The sequence below is a fragment of the Syngnathus typhle genome, linkage group LG8, assembly GCF_033458585.1.
Source record: "Syngnathus typhle isolate RoL2023-S1 ecotype Sweden linkage group LG8, RoL_Styp_1.0, whole genome shotgun sequence".
Lineage (NCBI taxonomy): Eukaryota > Metazoa > Chordata > Actinopteri > Syngnathiformes > Syngnathidae > Syngnathus > Syngnathus typhle.
In genome coordinates, this window is record NC_083745.1 from 6,362,034 (window position 1) to 6,386,874 (window position 24,841).

At 41.2% G+C, this 24,841-nt stretch overlaps 1 long non-coding RNA gene across 1 annotated transcript in view; it reads left to right on the plus strand.

The window, feature by feature from the left end:
- LOC133158503 (uncharacterized) overlaps positions 1–24,841 on the plus strand; it is a 46,355-nt gene that overhangs the window by 9,076 nt on the left and 12,438 nt on the right. The window contains exon 2 of the long non-coding RNA XR_009715224.1: positions 390–465. This is a non-coding gene — a long non-coding RNA (uncharacterized LOC133158503). The remainder of the gene's footprint in view (positions 1–389; positions 466–24,841) is intronic.

The window sequence follows — 24,841 nt, forward strand, 5'->3', positions numbered from 1 at the left end:
TTATCAGTTCCGCATTTTATAGCGAGTCATCAGACTTCCCTCCTGTGTTTCGCGAACACGCAATAACAAAAATGGACACATTTTGCAGTTTATTGGCGCTCAATAAACTGTCCGCAATGTGGTACCTACCTAAAAAATCTCTTGGGCAACTTTGCTAGTCAAGGATGCCTGGAAATGGCCAAAAGGACCTTACACCTCAAATCAAAATGGAAGCAATCGCGCCACATGCTCTAATTCTTAAAAATAATGGGGGATCTCCATGACAAGCTTGCCGTATGGTGTAATACAGCAAAACTTGCAAGTCAGGTCAACCACATCTCAGAGTGGCACTTTTAATAAAAACATCAAGCGTTCACCAGATGTCCTCATAATTTTTTTGTTCCCTGCAGGTTCTGCTTGTGTTTGGGGACACGCCGACATCTGCTGAATCCTCGAGCGCTAATGCGGACGAGTTCTGGCTATGAGGTAATCCTTTCTCCACTTGCCTAAATTTGAATGCAGTCTGTTAGTCACACTGTTGCTGGCTGAATGCCTTAAATATTATACGGCACTGACTGATGATGGCACTGTGATGAAGCTTCATCGAAATCGATTCAGGACACGGCTCATTCTTCACTGTTTGCTCCATGCAAAAGCGAGAGATGAACTCGGAATAATTCAGTGACTGCAACTCAACAATAATGAATGAAAGTTGCGTATAGATTTAGCTGAACGTTGGTTAAGTGTTTACCGGTGATGATTCTGTACTTCATTGCAGAGTACAAATCTGTTTAGTGATTCGACTTTCTAGTCGTGAAAATGCGACTTCCAGGTCAGATTGGAAGGACAGGTGCACGGAAGGAAAGGAAGCATAGTCAAAGAGAGGAAGTGACACCCTTGATGCAGGTCTGTGTGAGAATGACAATGCAAGTCGTATAGAGATTATTATACATGAGTGAGGATCACACAGAGCCAGTGTCCCCGTTGCATTGTAATTAGAGTACCGAATGGTAATTAGGGAAATGATATATACAGTATTCATGCTCTGATGTTAATCCAAGACCGATGCGGTGCACGCGCACACGCACACCATTTCTATTCATGGATTCACGCAACGGCACAGCACATTACTCATTGTTATTCCTTCCCCTGTGTCATTGTGCGCCTTTGTTCTTATTTCCAGCTCAGTTGCTCACTGGTTTCAAAGGTCCCAGACAAAAAAAAAGAAAGTGCATGCTCGTCTCTCAGGTGAGCATCAGGTGTGAGTTTAAAAGGAGAGTCCTGCTGAGATGAGCATCTTCTCTCACGCTTGAATTTGCTCAGTTTTATCATGGCACTAATAGGAAGACTTAATTGAAGCTAATGTAATAGCAATGAATATATTTAGGTTTCATAGCAGTTCAAGGCGGCTCGGTGGCGCACTTGGGTAGCACGTCCGCCTCACAGTTAGGAGGGTGCGGGTTCGATTCCACCTCCGGCCCTCCCTGTGTGGAGTTTGCATGTTCTCCCCGGGCCCGCGTGGGTTTTCTCCGGGCACTCCGGTTTCCTCCCACATCCCAAAAACATGCTTGGTAGGCTGATTGAGCACTCCAAATTGTCCCTAGGTGTGAGTGTGAGTGCAAATGGTTGTTTGTCTCTGTGGCAACCGGTTCAGGGTGTCCCCCGCCTACTGCCCGATGACGGCTGGGATAGGCTCCAGCACGCCCGCGACCCCAGTGGGGACTAAGCGGTACAGAAAATGGATGGATGGATAGCAGTTCATTGAAGTTCAGTAAAGTTGACTGCCTATAAGATTTAGAATCTGACTGAAATTATTGGGGAGAAAAATACTGCAGAGTACCTCAGAGGACTTCTGTCATTTACTTTTTTGCCGCTATAAATACAAGAACTAGAAGTAGAACATTCTGCGGATGTTAGGTAAAGTGATAGCCTGCTTGTCATCACAATCAATATTTATTTTTAACTTTTTTTTTTCCCACACTGCAAAAAGTAATCTATAACATGACTTACAGGGTTTTGGTGTTTTAAAAGAAAATTTGATTCCAAAGTCAGACATTGCATTATACCACATGCTTTCTTCCTGTGTATTTTTTCCAAGTGCAACGTAATGCTATCAATCAAATAGAAAAAAATATTGACAATAAACTGATAATCTATCCACTTAAACAGAAGACCCACTTGGGTTATATTTACATTCTTTATTTCTGCTCAGTTCATACAATTGAGCAGCCACTAGTTGCTATTTCAAAAGTCACAAGAGACATGAAAATAACCATTAGATTAAAAAACGTCAGTGAGAGCTGTCACATAAATTTAACCGAGCTGCCTAACTGGTACAGGCGTTTGTGCATAGAAGGTCAAACTCCTTTCCAAATGTGTGAGTGAGACCTTCCCTGTCCGCCTTCACGCTCCGCTGCCTACGGGCCTGTTCTGGGCTTAGAAGCAACATGTTCGGCCAACTTCACATCGCATCACATTACACTGCTCACGAGGCGTTCAGGTGAGTCGAGGATAAGCGAGAGGAATTTTACACTCGATAGCTAGAGACGGTCACATGGCCTATGACTGTCTTGCTCGCTTGTTTTTTTTTGTGTCCTTTGACACTGATTCTTACGCCGTCATGAACAGAGTATTCATAATCTAAAAGGTTTGATGTAAAAAAAGCTTGACATCTGTCAAAAACAAAAAGACCAATTGTTAACTCAAAAAGCGGAATGTCACTTAATGTTAGAAAACTACAACCATTCGTCATGACAATTCAAGTGCACATGCCCACATCAATCTCTGAAAATCTAAAAACAATTGCTTCATTGTTTTTGATTTTATGGGCAGCTATAGCGAGAAAAAGGTGCATGAAAAACAAAGTACTGTGCAATTTGGGGGGTGCAACAGGGCAACGTTGGTGGGGTGCATCCAGAGTGACACGAAAATGTACTTGACCCACTTTAGTTCTCAGTAGCTCAAATTTAGATCACATCATTAAACAAACACATTTGTGTTGTTTTACAATAGTTATTCTTTTAACAACCAGCATTTATTGCCCTCATGTTGGGATGATCTGATTCAGCCAGGGAAAGGTCATGCTGAGACCTGGTAAAATAAAAAAAAGTCTGTCTAAAAATATGAAATGTTATTAAACCTTATGAATAATGAATTGGTCCTTGCTAAATAACAGTGTCGATGCCAGCGCGGGCAATTTATCGTTTATCTAAATGTCAAATCCATCAGGGCTCATTTTGTTGTGAACTCAACACCGTAAATATTTAAATAACTTCACTGCGAGTGGCCAGTGAAACACTGCGGGAAAAGTCGTTAGGGAAACAAAACTCTTCACAAGTAAATTACTATCCCACAAACCCAAACAATTTTGTGTAATTTATTCAGAGCTCTGGTTGCATTTAGAGCTGCTTTATTGTGACGCACGGTAACAGCGTGCCTCACATAAAGATCAGCAGGCTAAAATGGGACAAATTCACATTAACATGTTCCCACTGAGTCGGAACTAAAGAGGAAAAGCACGTCTTAATAATTCAGTTCAAAACAGACCTCTGAGCCAGTGACACAATATGCGGAGCATAACCTTGAGCTAATGAGCAAATTTGCACGCAAACGAGACCACAATGCACACACATCTGTGCGTGCAGACTTTGGGTTCATGGTAGGACGCTATAGCATGCGAGATCACAGAAACAAGTGCAAGAACTGTGTCAGCCATTGATATTTTCACCACTGTTTTACGTATGGATGTCCTTATTATAAAGTCCTATAAAGGCCATTATAAAATTAGAAAAATATGATGGGATACAAATGTATGATCCTTTATTTAAAATTATAGTGGGTTAAATATTTTGGGGGTATTATAATAGAAAACCAGCTACCATAATGGGTTTTGCCCTAGTTGTTTTCTGGGTAATATTTTGAGTTTTTGGAACGACAGCCGCTCCAATTAGGAATGTCGTCTTCGTTGGCAGACCTGTCAGAGAGTGGGAGTATTTTGTGGATGTCAGCCAATAGTGAAAAATAAATTCCTCTTGATAAACTGAGGGAGGAGGGACATTTTAGATGAAAGAAAAGGAAGACAATATGTGATGTGTCATGTGCTTCCTGATTTTGGTGTAAATCAAAGGAAAATAAGTGGGATTCCATGAACTCACTTTATTTCAGTTCAGGCGTAAAAACCATCAACAAAATTGCTCTGTTTGTTTTTCTTGGTCAATCTATGTTCGAGGGCCTCCATTAAGCCTTTTTGAGTCCACTGGCGGAACTAAAGGGGTGACCATGGGGGCTCTAGGACCCCTGAACATACTTGGACCCTTCAGGTGACTGGCAAGATATTTGACTTCTGGGCAATTTTTTTTTCATATTTTTTTCTGCCCACATTTACCCCAATGCACAAGAAATCTTTATCAGTGTCTTCTGAAAAATTCTAAGGCCTTTTAAAAGAAAAAAAAAATCTTTGCCGAGTCCCTGAGATAGCCATGGCAACCCAATGGCCATGTTTGAGCATTCAGACCACCATTGCTTTGCACACTTTGTAAACCACATAAAGAGCTCCACTACTGTACATTTAATAATGTGAGGAAAACATTCACAGAAATGCAAATGCAGCACTAGAAAGGCTTCAAGGCCAAGTATAGAACCCGGTTTAGTGCACTTCCAGCAACACCTTTGAAGTCACCCGGTACTTCCAGGGAGGATGTGACAGGGTGCGAAAACGGATGAGATCCTTAGTGGAAAAAAGGCCCCCGGAAGGCCCCCCCCCCATCCCCCAAAAGAACGTCTGCCGCAGATCAAGGGGGAAAAAATATAAAGTCAACCTTTAGAGCAGACATCCCTCCTCCTCATCACTTTGCACTCCAAAGTCTTTCTTCAAAGCGGGATAATCGGAAGGTTACAACGGAAATGGGTCTGAACACATTTCCCTGCAGGCATTGTCACTTTAAGAACCCAACTTATTTGAGATGCACGGTGGAAGACAAGTGAGTCATAAAATTGGGTTGAAACACTGTTAACCCTGTTCGAGACAAATTTGAACTTTTGAAATTTGACGGAGATTATTAAAAATAGCCTTAATGATATTTAAGTGTGGGCCTAGGAAAATCTTGAAATGGGGAAAAAGTCTTTCGGATGATCATGCATACTAAAAAGTCATACAATTAAAACTTGGAGTTTATAATTTGCCAAGGTAAAAGTTGAAAAAAAGCCTTGTCTTATTTTAAAAGTGACAATCACATCACATAGACTATATATACATACGAGTTGTGACATCATCAAAAGCATTGCGTGTGTGTAATGTGAAATGTTGACACATGATCACATGAAGTAACATCGAAGATCACCTTTGATTGGCCCCAGTATGCGACTCGGTCACATGTCTACGCGTTGACGTGTCGTCGCTTCCAGATAGCCTTAATGGCATATGCATCTATAATGATGGCTCTGCTGCATGTTGCTTTTAGAGACATGCATCAATATTAAGACACTCGCAGGAAACGTGTTCAGTATACTTTACATAATGTGAGAGGTTGCTCTCCTGCTATGCGCACTTTGCAGACATTATTTATAGTCATCATTAAAAGGTGCAAAATCCAGGCATGTCATGAGAAATAACATTTCCCGTAATTAATATTATTATTTTTTTAACATTGGGTTTGAAAGAGTATTTGGAATGGAGACCCAAATTGGAAAAAAAATAAATTAGATATAGGATTTATTACAAAAGATTTATTCATTTATTTATTTATTCGTGAGACCACTGTTCCCTGACATTGACTCTGACTTTTGTCTCCTGTAGATTTTTATGTATTGACATTTGTTAAGATAATACAAACAACATTTTGATAGTATGCTTTTCTATTACATTAGGTTTTGCACAGCTCCGTGTTTGTATGTGATGGCAAATTGTCACTGTAAAACATTCCAAAATTCCTTAGACTAACTTTCCATGAAAAGATTCTTGAAATTGATCATGCCTTTGCAACCCATTCTCCAGCTACTATTGTTTCTATTCGTTTAAGCGAGAGAAAAGTCCTTTATTGTATTCAGACCGTTTCAATCAATCAAGTGATTTTACTTCGCCCAGCAAACTGCAGGAAAATACTGATGTTTAATTCCCTGTCACAAGCAACAAAAGACTCTGTCACGATTGTCTGCGCTTTGAGACAGACTGTCGCTTTCATGCGTTAACAAGAGGGCGGCTCATGAACACAATACAACTACTGAAATAACACACCGCATTTATCAAGTTATAGCCAGCATATTTCACTTCTTCAAATGCAAAATAGAACGAAAGAGAATGGCATGTGTGGAGGGCTGGGGGTTGTGCTTTGAAATAGAATAAACTATGAGCAGAATGCTTCTCCATGAGCCGCCACCTTATGTTTGTGTCTCCCAATGAACCAAGGAGCTACACATGGGGTTTGATGCCCCTAGCAGGGTCACCTTTGGAAAACGGGTCCCACGTGCACGACAAAGCATGGCTCAAATGAACCCTTGTGAGGAATCATTATTTTATTTAGTTATACATTGCCTACACGTAACGTAGTACACCGGGCTCACTAGCATCAATAGATACAAATGATCCACTGGTCCTCCTTTTCCAGGTGTCCCACAAGGTTACGTTTGAAGTCCCCAAATTTACAATACATTGTTTACGATTGAATTTCACGTTTTTGTACTTGCTGCCCCCCATGATTGCTTGCTGGTCAAACTGAATATATATTTCCTTTTCATGTCTAGCTAAAAGTAGTACATCATGTAATACATTTTGTCATATGTTGAAGGCTTACAAATAGAAACAAAACATCTTAAGTGACAGCATCTTAACCTTTAAAATTGTGACCTTTAATATCAGGGATGACCTTTGGATTTCACAGCATGGTCTAGCCATTTATAACCATAAAATTTTGATCAGTACTTTTTTTTAACGCTTGGATAATAAATAAAGATGGTCATTGAATGAAGTCTTGTGACATTTGAGATGAGTCTTTTAAAATCAAGGCCAAATCTTAAGAAAGCAACCTTTGATACTGACAGAACTAAATAAATCATCGGAAATTACGATGAAAATGAACAAAACATGTCCGCCATTATGAAATCGGTGCTCCACAATAAATAAACAAAAAGGTTTTCAATTTGATTTCCGTAGGTTTTGCATAATCTCAGAGATTAACAATGGAGTACTTCTTTCAAAGCCCCGCCTCCTGCTGCTGCTCTGCTGTGTACAACATGAAGCGAATGTGATGAAATAGAAAATATGGATGAGTCTATTGCTTCCTCTGGCAGCTTCTGGAGCATAGCGTCATAGAGCATTTCGGTCCCCCCTCCACCCCCACCGGCCCCCTTAAAGCGCTCTGGCAAGCTGAGCTTTTCATGAATCTTATGTTCACTGTTCAATTATTCAGCCTGCCTTCCACTGGTAGAAGGCAGATGCAGAATTAGAAGATTCTAGTTTTGGATTAATCACACCACATGGGTGTTTATCTCCGAGGTAGTGATAATATCTCTCTAATAATATCTGTCTCTCTCATTGGTGTTAGTGTGGCTCCGGGTAGCCGTGACTGTAGTGACAATCCATTGGTTGGTACCTGAACGGGGGTATTTAGTATTTTCGTCAAGATGAAGGTGTCTAGGAATGTGTTACAGCCCAAAGCAGCGAGAGGCGAGTGAAGATTAATTAAATCTCCAGGGTTTCTTGCAAGTTTAGTGGAGAAAATAGGATATTCCTTCATCTGTACTATGGCTCTGATGCACATGGCCTTCATGTCACCAATCCCATCATCCCTCATTGATTCCCTCCCTCTTTCTGTACCGATTTTCAATGGCAGAGACATTTCTGCCAAGGCTCATCTGTTTTCTGGGTTTGATCACGTGAGATGAGCCGATGAGATTAGCCGACAGCAAGTGGCAGTACAAAATGGCCACTCCATATGACATATAATTGTAAAGAGCATTTTTTTGTCGTTGTTGTCCTTTTTTTAATAGCCGTGTCTTCCCAAACTTTAGTCCGTAGTTTCCACCTTCGATTTTTTCTCGTCGTCATATTTCAGACACATTCTACAACTGTTAATGTCCGAAGTCTGTCTGCCTGCCCGTCTTCTCTTTCCCTCCAATATTACTTGCCTTACATCACTCTCCATTCACCTCTGTACAGGCTCATCGCCAAAAACTTCTATCTGCCTTTGACGGCTCCTGATTCCCCACAATTGCGTCATCATTTTCCGATTTGACTTTTTTGTTGTTGTTGCTAAACTACAGTCGGACCGTTTAAATTACAACAATAGTCACAAACGTTAAAGCGCTTTGATAATCTGTCATGCAATATTGCTTCATGCACTGTCACATCCGAGCATATACTTAACGGAGTTTCGAGATGACAACATGCGTAGAAAAGAAAATATGTAGGTGCCGACGGTGTCATAGCATATTACAATGTATGTGTAGGCAAGCAACCTCCTCAGGCCTGCTTGACAGAAGGGGTGCGTCTGCATTTGTCACAGGGTTGTTGTTCAACGTGATGTTGTCCCCCCCCTTTCCCATGTAACTGCGGCGCCATCCGACATGATGTGACACGCGTGGCGATGCTAAGCAGATCTGAGCTGGCTCCTCGCTTCACACCAATCTGTGTGGCCTCCTCCTCGGGCAAATGTCTCCTGAAGCGCTGACGCACAAGTACACACATGGAGCTAAATGGTTAATCCATTCATAGTTTCCGTGTCCTCCCCTTTGGCATTCTGTTTTATTCTGGTTTTAATTGAGGAAGTCTAATTCAGAGACACCGCAACGGATGGAGTGAAGGCCATTATTTGAGTAAAAATAGGGAACATACTCTGCTGCAAATAGTGAAAACACAAATGTAGGAATATTATCTGGTGCCAAAATCTGAATCAGGAGGATTTTGGTTCACGACAAGATTTTATTCCCATGTCAGCAACGTAAATCGAATTTGGATGGAAGTCGATCACTAACTTAACTCCGAACTGGTTAAGTCGTTACAAAAACTTTGCAGCTTTAATTAGTAGCTGTAGCTTTGTTTTGAACTCTGTCTCTTTTGTGTTTTTAAAAAAATGCATTCCCTCCACTTGTACTATTTTAAAACTCAGTCGCCAACTCAGTTAAAGGTTCTTAAAAATAACTCCCCTCCACAAGTGGGTCACTAAGCAGCACAAGGTCACCAATCGAGATGCATTTAATCGTTGGTAGCTCGAAGGTAGGATGTTGTGGGCCTAATTGATGTCAATGTGTGTGTATGTTACTTAATGTGTTGTGGATCTTAAATAAGTTCGGGCCACTGGAGCCTTAGCGTTAATTGCTCAAGACAGGTTTCGGCCTCGGCAGCACACCGCACCTCTACAGGATACACACGTGCACAAATCGCGCACACACACACATGCATACAATAATGGTATGCAAGAAATATGAAACCATGACAATGAGAGCGTAAACCTTTGTAATGGTTAGAAGTTTAAAAGGTGGCAGGCTACTTTCTTGATTACAAAGATGATCTTAGGCGAGGGGACCGTACCATTTTAAATCTACCGTAGGGAGGTTCTTCCACCGTGACCTAATTGGAAACCTGAGAAATCACCCAATCAAAACTGCAGGGAGAAAAAAAAACCCAAAGAGATTCTAATGTCATGACATCTCGAACCTTCTTTCTTGAAGCTTTAAAGCCATCGGAAGTGAGTTTACTGAGCGAGTGACGGAGATTTTGCTGATTAGGCTTCCCCAGCCTTCATCCCAACATCTTCATTCCACATCCCCCCCCCCAGAAAAGATGGAGCGTCGTTAGTATGCAGAGGAGCGCAAGTACAAACTGCTTACTTCTCTTCAGAAATATGAAAATGAAATATTCATGAGTTGAGAGAGCAATCGTTTTGAGCGGGAGAGTGTGAGTGAGAAGAATGAGGATGGGAGGGAACAGATGCCATTTTCCACCCCTCTCCATTTGCCACCCTGTCCGAGTCCTGTCTGAGTCTTTGCCGGGGAACGCCTATCCCCACCCCACCCCACCCCACCCCACCACCCTACTCCTGTTCTCCATGCTTACAACTTGAACCTGAACAACATTGTGTTACATCACAGACTATTTTCTGGAAACCCATCTAAACCTCGCATCAGCTGGCAGACGTCACGCGCCATCTCCACAGGCCACGTCTCTTAATGGCTGTATTCATTATGTTTGCTATTTTTAAACGTTCACATATATTTGTTTAAAATGTGTGAGAACTATTTAAATATTCAAAACACAAGCAAACACACGAAACCAAGAATTTCTCGCATTCACCCATCTCGTTTTGTCATCGTGATAGCGTCGTCTTCAACGTGTCGGTCTCATTTATCTTCCTTCCGCTGGCGTGCTCTTTGTTTTTCGAATTTCTGCGCGATTCATCTTCCTGTCGATTTATCTGCGTTGCTCCTTCACCTTCCCTTTCCATGTTTTGTTAGGGAACTGAGTCGATCCACTTTTGATTAGTGCTACGCTGACTATCTAGTTTTAATATTTACGCTGAGTAACTGTTAGTTGTCTGACTCAAATAAGACCTGTCAATTAATCTAAATCTAGGCAATGCAACTGTTGCAACTCTGATTTTCCACCATGATATAGATTCATGAATATTTGACTTCCCATCATATGCATTTGATTAATTTTTAACTTGGCAGTAAAGTACTACCTTTTGTCATTAGCATGCGTGCATGAGCTTGTATTTAACACCGTCGGCGTCACGGAAACTCCCGTAGCCTCTCATTATTCTTCACTGAGGGCAGATGACTTATTGATTAAAAGGACTCATTTATTCAGATGAGACATCTGGAGAAGCCTGGGGCTTGTTTTAGTCATGAAATCAGCCTCCTTTCTTTTCTCCAACCCCCATGTCCTACAAAAGACATCACACATTTGTTTCTACACATTTGATTGCATTTTGGAAGCTACAAATAAATTGACACACAAAACACGTAACCTTTGGGTAAATTCGCTCATAAGGGTCTCTTATTTTACCCATTCATTTTCATTTACTCATGTCTCGATCAAGGTCATGGGTGAGAGGCGGTGCACACCCTGGACTGCTCTCCGACCATTTGCTGGTTTACAATATCTCTGTTGGGTAAATTTGTTGGGATGAGTGTGGAGTATGATGTCGAGTGCATTGTAATATATCAAATTGTATTATTGGGAACTCTAACAGCGTTGTAACGTTTTGAAATAATAATTAGATTATTCATTACTAGATAACAATATATAACCACGGGCGGTGCTAGGATTTTTTTTTTTTCCTTGGGGGCCTGTGGGGTCTCTCAATGCGAAACATTTTTTAAACAGACCTAAACAAATTCTTCACAATACGCTGATAAACATTCATTACATGTAAAGTGGAAAGCATATTCGGGAAAAACAGCAAATACCTAGTCGGTGCCCCACTTCTCTGGCTCCAGCTTTTAATATACCAGCAAGCAAAATCTGTCCAGCTATAGTCATTTGCATTATCATTATTTGTAAACATTGCATCGTGAAAAGCAAGGTGTATTCATTGACTTCAGCCAGGAGTTCATTGTTAATAGTTATATGAACAGTGCGTATTGTGATGTCAGCCACCCAAGCATGGAAAAATAATTTGAGATCATCCATTCAGTCCATTTTTCTTTGTACATCTCAGTTATTGGCGGAGAACATATTTTGACTTCAACTTGTATTTCATATTGTGAGGCAAGCGATGTCAATTTTGACCACACGAGTAAGAAAATATCTTTTCTTAATACCCGCGCTCAAGACTGGCAATTGGGTGAGAGGAAAGTCAATGGAGATGAGGCATTACTTGCTGATGGGGAGTCATAGTCAATGTTATTGGCTAAAAGAGACAATGGAGCAAAGGGCAAATAAGGAATGTGGATTTGAACTGTTGCTCCCATTTGCTAACATTATCTCATCCTCTGTTCTACAAAGCCCTTAGTCGTCTAGGGTCAGCATCTTAAAGTCAGCACGGGGCCTCGGTTCAATAAGTAGGCCACGGTCTTCATGTGCCCCATGTGCGCATATGTGCACCCGTGTACGATTGAAGTGGAGCTTCTTGCAAGTTCATAAGAAATCTCTTGTTTTGACAGTCACTCGACACGAGGATTAGATGAGCAGCGAGAGTTGTATTAATCCTCGGCAGCTAAATACCCCCTGAGCCCCCCCCCCCTATCACCACCACCTCTAAAGGCTCCTAAAACTGGGCAAGGATGGAGAGGCTGGGATTGTGTAAATGTGTTGTCAGAGCTCACTCATTACAGGAGGGTTATGGATGGTACATTAGTCCTTGGTAAGAAGTGCTTTCATTTGTGTACTGTATAACCCCGACATGAACCTTCTTCTAATGAGATCCACATGGCCCCATCATGTAGATAAGTGGCTAATTTGAATTTAGAGCCAATTCAGTTTTTTTTTAAATTAATTAAGGTATTTTTTAATCATCTCATGCCACCGTGTTTACATTTAGTGGATACATGAAACGACCCACGCACAAAATACTAGGAAATAAACATAATCAGCTTTCAAGTATAGCTCAAGTTCTCATAGCTGTTATATTATGTTGTTTTTCTTTCGACAGTAAACTAGTGGTGCTCCAAGTCGTGAACTTCAGTTTTCCTAATTGCTTTTAGACCTGACTCATTGACAAATCAATTTCACACAGTCGACCAAATTATGAGCAGTCAATCGAGGACTGCCACCTAAATTATTATTGTGCTACAAATTGTTGATGTTTCTATTGCCATCTAGAAGGAATGTCATAATTAGAAGTTAATACTTAAAATAAAATCTCAATAGATTTACTTAGTGTATTAATGCTTAGATTATTGAAGATAACATTGCAAAAGTTCAAGTCAAGTCCACACTTGACTTTTTGACATGTCCTACTTCGTAAAATGGGAATTTCTGAATGTTTTTATCATGCTGTTACTGTAACCTTGAATGTGAAGTCAACATGAAAAACTCAGCTATGACGTTATAACTGGCAGATGTGACAGGAGGAGGCTGATCTATCCATCAAAACATTTTTTTTAAAAATTCTTTATTGCTTCTCTCCTTGCGCGTGATTGATGGAAGTAGGACGACAGGCTAGTCTAGCACGATCCATTTAGATAAAGGAAAACTTCACTCGACTCCAATTTTGTGATGCTCCCATTGCGTGAGCGACACTCTGGCAACATTTTTTGCAGATACTAATTTAAATGTTTTTCTCATCAGCCAACACCATCTTCAAACTACCACTTGACAGTAGCTGATAATATAATATAATATAATATAATATAATATAATATAATATAATATAATATAATATAATATAATATAATATAATATAATATAATATAATATAATATAATATAATATAATATAATATAATATAATATAATATAATATAATATAATATAATATAATATAATATAATATAATATAATATAATATAATATAATATAATATAATATAATATAATATAATATAATATAATATAATATAATATAATATAATATAACAACACTATTTGTGGCCAAAAATGCTGTTTCAGTGCTGCCCAGTGTCGGCCTCTAAGTTTTATTTGAACATGTTGGCAGTGTGTCCAACGTGTAGGTGTTTGTACTTGCATGCGGGCGTAGCACCATGGAGATTTAAAAATAAAAAATAAAACCCTCAGTGTGGTTTTGAAAAATCTAATTTGGAACCTCTAATGTTTAATACAAGCCGTGCATGTTTCCCCTGGGAAATACCAGAAACAGATCCAGGACTGTAGACTTTTTTTGTGGGCTTACAGACTCCTTCTTAACATTCCAAATCCAAGCAACAGTTTTTGAAAACATCTGTTGTAATTAGCATCACCAAAGAAGAAATGATCTTTTGTCTTACTTTCCTTTTGGAGGACAAAATCTTGTTTGACCTCTGTATTCATGTCAATGCGGGGGGAAAAGTTGGCTATCAGAGAGGATTAGCCCCAGTAGGAGATGGAACAGAGGCTGTTTGGAATCTTAATTGAAAGACTTGCTCTGTGTGTGCGTGTGTTTCATATGTAGGTCACGGGTGTGTTTGGAAAGCGTGTCTGGCGTACACTGGGGTGATGATGATGTTGTGTTGCGAAAGTCGAGTAACTAAACAAAAATCAGTCCACAAAAGACCCTTGAGCGGCTTCGGCTGTCAGTGTGATAAAACGCCTCACTGAAGTCATGGTCATACTGAGCAGGGCCCCCTGATGAATGTCTGCTTTGAGTATTGGCAAGAAGACCTTGTACTTTCAATGTTAGATGTTGGGGTGGGCATATTTTGCAGCTGATTAAAACTTTGCACAAAGCCAGGGGCGGCGCTATGTGGTGGCAACGGTAACAAAGAGGTGGCCGGTTATCAAATAAATTCAGCTCAGCAAAACAGTGCTTTTTACATGGACTTGTTCATATGGATACCCCACTGAAAAATGTTCTAGCTGCGCCCCTGGTCAAAGTCTAAAAAAATATGAGTTGATAATGTAAAACTTGACTACAATCTTTTCTTAGATGGTACGTGTTGACAAAAGTACAACTACGCCGGCCTCTAATCACAGATCCGTCACACCCTAATATATAATAAGTAGTGATTATAGTCTGTGGTCCCCCGGGCAAAGAACACTGAATTAAATTAACTGATTTCATTATGTTCACTCACTTTGTATTTAGAGGTGACCTTGCTAGATGAGCTTCAAAAGTGACATTAGAAACGGAGAGGGGGTGTTCTGTGTTGGTCTACATTGTAAAACTTTGCAGCAAAATTGTTGGAATGACATTTGATCTGCTGGGACTGATTTTCCTCGATAAATTCCGACCAGTGGAAAACACATGCTATTTACCCCCCTGGTGTGTCGGATGTGTCACATTTCATAAACTGGTGAAAGGATCTAAAAATAAAACGGGTAGCGTGTGAACCAGGCTGAAGCATTGTCTAATATTTCCATATCCGAGCAGCAATGCCAACCGGGAACAAAGCGACCTGTCAGCAGCGATGACGTTTCTGCATGATCCCGCCGCTAATCGCTCGCTAGCCTTCTTGAAGAGTCATCAGCATGTGTCGGCCTTCAAAGTGTCGCGCTCGGCGTATTAAAATCCATCTTTGTCGCCGCTTCTGATCCCGCCGTGGAGCCTTCAGCATGAGCTCATCATTTTTTTGCAGTGCTGTGTGCCCGTTTTTTTTCCCCCCATCGCTCCCTCTCTCGGGTATCCCCCCTCACCAGTCGTGAGCAAGCGTGGCACCGCGTTAAGACCGAGAATGTGCATGTGTCGGAGCTGTCCCCTTAATCCTTACAGCAAATAAAGGGAGGCTTACCCAGTCTGGTGCACATAAGCACCCGTGCAGGCTGGCAGGCCCATTTCCCATACATGTTCCTTTTTTTTTCTCATCTTCATGCTTCATCCTGCGGTCGTTCCACTTTTTCACTTTTTTCATCCTAGTCTTTCCAAGAAGTCTAAATGTCTCTCTCTCTCTCTGTCTCTCATGGGCTTGCACCCAATCCCAGCAGTTGAAAGCGTCTCTGCTCCTTTTGCCAAGTTATTTCAGGGGTTTGCGAAGTTGGCTCGAAAAGCAAAAAAGGATTACCCTCGCACCCACAACAATTACACTCGTCTTTACCGAGCTGGCTGGCGGAGCCGATGAATAAAAGGAGAGGTGCTGAGGACAGATTTGCACTTTGCTCGGGCTCACAGCTGTTGCCTGTGCAGATATTAGACTTTAATATTCTTGAATGTGAGACTTTGTTTGTCTCAGTCCATTCCCCACCGATAAAGAAATGTATTCTTTGTCCGATTCAGATTATAATCTCTTTTTGGATGACTCATGTGTCAGGTGTGTACTTTATGAGACCACAAAACAAGCAAACTGTCTGGACATGAGTGATGCTTTTGTTAATTCATCGAGAAAGTGACGATTATGACCAGGTTAATGCTCAAATTTACAAAATGTTTGCCGTCACTCCTAATTGTCTTCATCTGCTTGTTGGAGGCTAATTTGCAAGTGTGGCTGATGATGATAGCACTGGAGAGCTGGGTAGGGGCCACAAAGCCACTTGCCCCCTTTTAAATATTCTTCGACCCCCTCGGGTACCAGGCCAGATAATTGACTTTTTGGGTACTATCCAACTTTTCTGATTGTTTTTTTTACATTTCCAGCAAATTTGAAGAATGTTGGAGTTTCAGTTTGACATCCTTGTCCCCACGGCCCCCTCCCAAGGAAAAAAAAAATCCTAGCTCAGCCACTGGATGATAGTGAATATACGATGCTGCTTTGATTTTGAGTCTCCTCTTCATGAATGCTAAATGATTGTTGAAATTGTAAAGTAAGAAACGAGAATGTATGCTCATGAAAATGTCTCCCATTTTTGGACAATTGCACGCTTCAATCTTTGTGCGGCAGTGTCTACATTTCTTTTATTTCCACTCACTGTCACGGCCAGGTGTCTGGCCGATACTTTCATCTTTCCAGGGTACAGTTCGGATATAATTGAATTCTCTAACTATCCCACTCTGCTTTATTTCTTTGAGCTGACATTGCAGTTAAAATGATGACTCTATAAAAAAAAAAAAATTGCACAAAAAGTTTAAAAGGAGAAAGTGAGAGAGTGTGCAATAATATGCCGGAGAGAATCCAGAAAATTCCTTATGTGAGGGCTTGTTTAAAAGAAAAAAAAAAAAAAAACCTCCCCAATCATCATTTTTCCCCCCCCCCATGTATTTTCATTTTTTTGGCTTGCTTTTCATCCCCATTGCCTTAAAACATTTGCGTGCTTGGCAAATCAGTGCAATCGTCCCTCCTTAAAATGAAAATCTCCATTCCCTGCCTGTTGAGATGCAAAGATGGTGTCTTTGTAAGACAAACAAAAAGTACGTGCGGCTGACACGCTGTCAAGTTCCTGACGTGTCCCTCCCATTTGTGCCCGTCTCTTTTCCGTATGCATGATTAAGCCATAACAAGGTTGCTGCTTTTGTCGTGCCTACGGGAGAAAATGTCCTACCGTGTGCCAGTGAGAAAGTGGAAAGAGCGAGCTTCCATAAATAAACAACGCCATCCTGCTTTTTGCTCAAATTAGACAAATTCCTTGGGAAAGAGCGCCTGCAAATACGGCCTTTTAGCCGTCATCAGCTCTTTAGTGTGTTTGGTGTGCTGGAAGCGATGCATTTGGTGGACTCTGTCACTGTAATGCGACGTGAATGAAGACAACCTTGAGGAGAAAGTTGTCAGTCGTCGTCGTCCTCGTATGTCAATGCCCACGCCCGTCGCTTTGTCCTTTCTCATCTGGGGGACTTGGTGGCACGAGTTATTAGACACACACACACAAAAACTCCTACTATGATTGAATTACTGTCATCCACTAGAGGCCACAAGCAATCCCACGGGCATTCTATGAAAATGAATAGGAGAAAAAGTACAAGTAGCTCATAAAAAAATATAATTATCCATGCATGTAAAGTTGTAAGTAGGTAGCAACAATACATTATCCTCCTCTGCCAGCCGAGCCTCGCATTAAAATGACGTTATGGTAATTTTTCTTTTCTATTAAAAACTCTAGGGCACATTAAGAAGGAAATGCACCAGCCAAAAACAATTAGTAGAATCTATAAAGTCAAAGGCTTGTGAATTTGGAAACCATTTTGACCCTCCTGTGTTTAGAGTCCAAAAAAATGCATCATTGCTATTTTGGCTTTATAAAAGTTAAACAGCATTACATTGGACAAAGAAGAGATTTTATTTGGGTGCTTTTGGACTCGTGTGGCGTGCTTGTCACGATGAATCCAAGTGAAAGCAAACATTTTTCTGCTCTGTCTTTCCTAATTTTACTCGCTTTTGCTTCATCCTTGCGATCAGCCACGCTTCTGCCCCGTCCCAGGAAAACAGGCAAAGTCCTTCAAAGTAAATACATATTCATCAGAATGCCAGGCGAGAGAATGTTGTGGGTTTAATCTTGCTCTTTTCCAAGTTGAGGAAAAAAAAAAAAGATGTTTTGTTGATGTCATCGCTGCAAGCTTGATTTGCATTCCCTCATGTTATTTGTGCCCTTGCCTGGTTTTGCATTTTAGTTAGCACGCTAATGATGAATTGTTTACTGGTTTGTTTTGATGCACTGTTCACGCCGATTGTTTGATTGGGAGAATTTGTTTTTGTTGAACCAAAGCTTTTTTTTGGCTAAGGGAGTACAAAGTACTTTCTCGCAGCACTTGGAAGGAGGTATTTTAATGAATAACCAGTGGTTGTATTATTCATAATCCTTATGGAGGGGGGGGGGGGGGGGGGTACTGATGCGATTGTGTAATCCAAATACCATTGTTGATCTGAAAGTTCTCCCCGTTGTTTTCTTTACCTCCTTTTCTCTGCAGTGCTCTCAGATGAATCTTTGTCTGCTTAAGCAGTGTGCCATCATTAATGATGTTTTTTTTTGGAGGGGGGTCGGGGGTGAGGGGAATTCTACCATCAACGTGGCTCCTTGCCTGGGCAATTATTCCCTCTGTTGGAGGGAAACAAGTGAAGACTTCACAGCTCAGCCTATTTGGCCTCAAGTTGCCTCGGGAATGTGAGTTCAAAGTCACTGACTGCCATAAATGTCACTTTGGGAATGTGCAAAATGACCGTGCTCCCTTTTTTGTTGTCTTGGTGTAATTGATGACGAGTCATTTAATGTATATTTAGTAGAGTTTATCACCTATTTGTTCCTGTTATTGATCCAATGGTAGTTCTCTATTTACTAACATGGCACATAATCCTGAGGGGTTTGCTCTGACTGCTGACCTTCCTATAGCCTGCGAGCCGCCATTGCCAGAACTGTGTGCGTTTGCGCGTGTGTGTGTGTGCTGACATAGGGCTGAGGGAACGGTGCGCTAATAGAAAGTCTATTGACTGGGCGAGTCACTCATGGCTGCTGTAATAGCTGCTGGGCTACTCTGGGCGCAAGTCGATAAAGTTCTCCTAGTCCCCACGGGCCGGTGTGCTAGACCTCTGTCAGCAACTGGAGCAAAATTAAATGTTTGATCGACCACCTTGAAGATGGGGTTTGTGGCGCTCGTTTGCCCGAGAGTGCATACGCGTTCATTTACTGTACTTGTCGAGGAAGTTGGGATTTCATTGAATTTGATTGTTTGCTTGCAGGAGTGCTGGGCACACAACAAGGACATTGAGTTTGTTGGATTTAACATACAGGTAGACCAATAAAATAGATTATTGTACTCAAGTTCTGGATTGTGCTGATTTTATGGTAGAGTTTATCCAGATCTAAGGATTTTTTTGGTCAGAGTATTATGTAGTAAATATCGGTGCTTTTTTTGGTAGTGATAATGGAGTCTTAACCGAGAGACGAAATTAAATTTGCGTGGTTAAAAATGAGAGCTGCGGCAAATAATGTTGCTTGTGTGCAATGCTGTGACTTGCACTTTTTCAGTCCACAGAGAAATAAACCAATTTGTGTGGAAACCTTTGCAAAGTTAGTGCTCCATTTTGGACAGCCAAGGACACAGCCGCAAAATTTTATTTTTTTGTGTGTTTTGCTGTGGAATACATTTTTTTACTGTATTAATGTTGGAAATATTCCAAATATTTCTATAATTTGCAAAGAAGTCTATCTTTAAGGTTCAGGTTGCCTTAAATGATCTTCAAGGACATATAAGATGTATTTTACCTCACATTTTAAATAGTTTCTCCCTGTTCTATTAACATGTCCGTGACATGCTGTACCTCAAGGATAAATGAATTATAGCTCACTTTCTCATCTTGCTAGACTCTTCCAATTTTCAGAGCTTGCCGATGCCAGACAAGCAAAGAAACCAAAAATCAGATTTTTGGTTGAAACACCAAAAATCTGACCTACATAAGACTGCAGTACTGTCGACTTAATGACAGAATCGATCACACCAGCTGACTTGATGCCATAATGTCTGTTGCTGGAAGGTTCCCTGGGGTGGGTGGGGTAGTGAGGTTGACTGACAACACTGACATTCTGACCGGAGGGGGCACAGACAGTTGCCGACACAGCAAGGTCCCTCTCAGGGGAAGCTGGATTTGGATGGACTTACTCAACAAAGACACACTTGGGGTGACACAATGCATGATGGGAGAGAGCCTCCTCATGACCACATGATCCTTCTGGGAGCATCGGGGAGGAGTTTGTCTTATCGAGGCATGGCAGCCTGATGGAGCTAATCCCGCTGTTTGGCCGCTAACCTCTGACACCTGCTTCCTGTCACGACCGGGCGGCCGTGGCGACAAGCCGAAACGAGGTCATCGCATTTGAGATCCAAAATACCACGGGAGGCAGTTCCACAGCCTCGCATTCCGTCGTCGACCTTTCATCATCCATCTTCCTTTGTCGGCCCTCGCGCAACCTTGTCAGACGATTCCCGGCTCGAGTTAAGCGACACATGTATGCCCGGCGGCAGACTAGGAGGAGAGCGGCTAATATGATTACGCCTAATTGCTGCCAAAAGCTTCCGAGTGCAAATCAACACACCCTACATCTGTCTAAAAATCCAAAACAGGCTGATTGAATGATAGTAAAAGTCACTTAAAGTTACGCAGGGCAAATTCCGCGCTAATTCCATTGTGGCACTTGACGTCAGCACGTCGAAGAAGGACAAGAATTAAAAGGTCATCTCTCCTTCCTGACTGATTAAATTTGTGCTGTGCCCTTAATATTCTGAACTGAAAATTCCTAGCTCCACTTTCCTGTGCCACATTCACGTGATGCAACTTTGCACAATTAAACGGGTCAACTGAGAGTATGCAGAGGCGGCTTGCGACAGGTGTTTAACACAGATTGCCAGTTTGCGCAGTCAGGAGTAACAAGCCCCACGTTTCAGATGAACGCGTCTGTTTACAGCTTGTTTGCAAACAGATAGCGTCAAATGAAAGGCCCTGATTGGCAAAAGATGCTGGCAATTAGTCGCTTGTGTTCCGATAAGCATAAACTAATTGCGTAAATCTGGTTGCTACGTGGCCGTGTTTAAAATCGCTGTAAATAAATATCAATCCGTCATTAAATATCAGGCTTAATTCAGATGATCAGAGCGAGTGGGCGAGACATGCTGGCTGTAAACCGATGCATACGACGCCACCTGTCATGGATTGTGAGGGTGACTAAGGCACGCGTGCGATTTTGTTTACCGTTCCGCTGGCTTTGCTCGGCTGTGTTGACACACTCGATGTGACGTCCATGAGTCAACTGTCAACTGTGCGAACGACAAAACACTCACAGGATTTTAGGACCCTGACCCATATGGTGTCCTTCACACTTTGATGATTGACACCCAATTTTGTGTAAATATATAAATAATAAATAATATAGACTGAGGTTGAACACAATCTGTTCCAAGACACTGGACAAAATCATGAATATGGATATAATCCACTTGAAGATAAAACTGTATTAACTACTCCGTCATTTTTTTTTTCCATATTAAGAGTTTAACATTGCAAGTTGGCTAATGTGCGCTTCAAACAAAACAAAACGTTACCAACATTGATTCATTTAACTTTACATAGCCGGCCGGCTTTGATTTCCAGCGTTTTCCTCCTCAAGTCAAGGCTAAGTGTTTTTCAATGTTTTAATGCATGCACAGTTCTCTATCTCATCTGGTCCACCAATACAATAGTGCCTCATTAATTTTAAAGTTTCCATTCAGAGTGAGGACAGGATGTGTATCATTAGGGGTAGAGAATGCTTAATTTAGTTCTGTCTTTAATGATTCATTTCATGCAACCTTTAGCCCATTAAAATGGTGAACCGCTTCTCAATGGAAAGACTTACTTCCTAGAATTTGACATGACCATAGTGAGCTGGTTTTATTGTCGCAATCAAAGGAAGATGTAACGCCGCAGTGCAGCGCGGCTCGTAAACTACAGAGCAGGGCTCGAAAGACTCGTCTTTATCATAAATGTTTCCAGGTTTTGCCTCCGGACAGACTGTGTAGCACTATTGATTGTGGCTTTAAAAAGACCTTAGAGGATTTTGTTTTTGATCAAATGTTTTACACAATAATCCAACCCAACATGGTTCAACCGTTCATCGCTTGACCACCTTTGCCGTTTTCCTCCTGCTCCTACATAATGCTGATCCATTAAAACAAACTGCCGCCTTTTTATGTCCCAGCAAAGGTAATTTTCTGCTTAGCTGAAACTTTTAATTGAATTTGCGGCTTTTTTTTTTTGTTGTTGTTTCTGCTTCGGCAGTCAGTTTTAGCCAACACTTTTTGGGGATACAATTTAATGGCACGTAGGCACTAATGCAACTTCTAGGTATCGTCGAGATTGAATGCATATGCAAAAACTGTGTGCAATATTTATCAGTGTTGCTCTGGCTTGACACTTCCTTGATTGACTGCCTCTTACCCAAATTCAGCTCTGATAGGCTCCAAGACACATTTGACCCTGCTGAGGATAATTGGTACAGAAAATGAATAGATGGAGCAACCTCAGTTTTGGTGGTCAAGAGAATATGAGTATAGAAGATAATTAATTGCAAGTCATCAAGTAATGGAATTGTAATGCACTACCAAATTCTAACCAACAGAGCCACTGTTTAAACTGGTCTGCTTTTGAAAGAAGATATGGCTAGTCGAGCTGCATGCATACGAGCACACACGTCCTCTGGGCATTATCATTCCGCTCGTTATGGAAGAGATTCACTCTTGCTGTTAAAAGAAAAGCCATTGAAATTGAGAAAAAAACAAATCATCCATTGGTGTGAATGGGTTGTCCGGGTGACCATTCCAGGGTAAAGAAAATGAATGGATGTAATTAGTGTGCAGTTAAATTAAAACACTGAGCTACTCTTTGTCATAATCTAATTTGATGAGCCATTGCACATTTTTGCATCCTCGCCCTTAATCTGATTCCCATTATAGTTACCCATAATTGCATAAGCATCGATTTGACAATGGTGGGTGAAGGTTTAACGCATAACTGCGGGGTGCTGACAGGGAGACACATAACTATCTGCATGTTGGCTTTGACAAATTAATTTAAGATAGAGGTCTGTCTGTGTGTTATTGTGTGCGTGTGTTACAGATTTAGCTCACCGGCTGTGGTTGTTGAGATGACAGCAGTCACTTGGGGAGTGGGACATCAGATGTAGTCGTCAACTGACAGACACACTTATTACACTGGCTGTCCCCCTCCTGAGTGGAGGCCCAGATACATACAGGATTAAGCCAAATGCTGCCCCGCTTGCCTTCCCTACTTTAAAGTGTAGTTTACTTAGAACTGTGGAACACGCTTGTATGCAGTCCTTTTTTTTTGTCCGTCTCAACTTTATATGACCAGTCGATGTATTGTTCAAGAGCACCTATATGCCCACGCGTTCCTCTTTTTTTTTGAGGAACTAAACAAAATATATATTTTTTTTTATCATAGCAACTATTACAATGTCAAAGTCTCCTTTATTGTCAATTTCTTCACGTCAAGAGATCGAAATTGCGTTTCCTACTATCCCACGGTGACAAGACGTATTACACATTGAAGTAAACAATACAAAAAGTAAAAACAAGAAGGCACATACAATGAATAAATAAGAGCAATGAATAAATAAGAGCAACTTGGTGGAAATGGTGCAATTGTGCATACAGTCAGTATACAATGTGTCATCCTGTCATAAAAGGTAATGTGCATATTTTAGCCTAAATTTTATCGAGTGCAAAGACTGATTTGTCTGGAGATGGTGAGGGTTTAAATGGCGTGTCCACTTGGTAATGACTATTTTATGGTTGAAACATTATCGTGCGCACACTCACTCAAAAGTCGCAGTGTATCAAAACTAAAATGGAAACGTAGACGTCAACATGCAAGATAAGCCACCTGTGTCTTAGACACGTGCACATGAGCAGGCAAGACACATCCGCACACCCCGCCTGCCACAGCCAAGTTGTCGGTTCAGCATTTTAATTAAAGCTTCTCTCCTGAGCTGTGCAGCGGCAACAGCAAAGAGCTTTTTACTAGAGGAAAGATTTTGCAAGATTTGACAAAACATTCTCATTTGAGCGAGACACACATTTGGATTATTGTAGTAGTAGCACAACGTGAGTGGAGACAACAGTCTTGTTGGCTTTATGCAAAATTAAATAACTATAACAATGATTTAATACTAGGAGAAACTAAAAAGAGCTATTTTATTTTGTTTGTTCCAAAGACCACTTGGGCTTTTTCGCACCAACAGTCTTGTTACAATTGCTGCCATCGGACATCTTATCTCTGTCTGCAAGTTTTGCACGAGTTTTTGTTGACGGTTTCAGGCCACCGAGCTCCATCCATCGTTTCAAATGGCAGCCGGGGTTGAACCGAGGAGCGTTTGGGTGTGCGGACAATGCCTTTTGTCAGGGATGCTCCGACAGGCACTGACGATGAACAGCCTGCTGTATGGAGAGGGCTAGTGAAGTGGAAATGTTTGTTGCTGTCCCACTTGGGCTTGCATGACCGTTGTCAGCGGCAACAGCCAGTCGCAGTTGCAACTTTTCAGAGGAGGGTTTCTGCAAAGTGCTGTTTTCAAAGCATAGTGTGTCTTTTGATTAAAAGTCCATGGCAGGGTAATGGCAGTCTGGTTTAACAATGACACATTCCATCAAATATATATAGATTTTTTGTTTACTTAGGAGATGTCAAGATTGGAGATGCACTGCTGTCACTAATCTCCTGAGATAACTATCATTTCCTTTTCTCGGAAAGACGGTTTGCCTTGTGTCGCCCCCGAGCCACATCATTCCTGGGAAATGTCAACTGAAAATGTACTGACATTTACAACTAAATGTGTTCTTTTAATTATGTAGTTGTACACAGTCAAAGTCAGGAGACTGTAACAAATCTACTAACAGGACTTCCTCGACGGGTTACTCGAGCACCAAT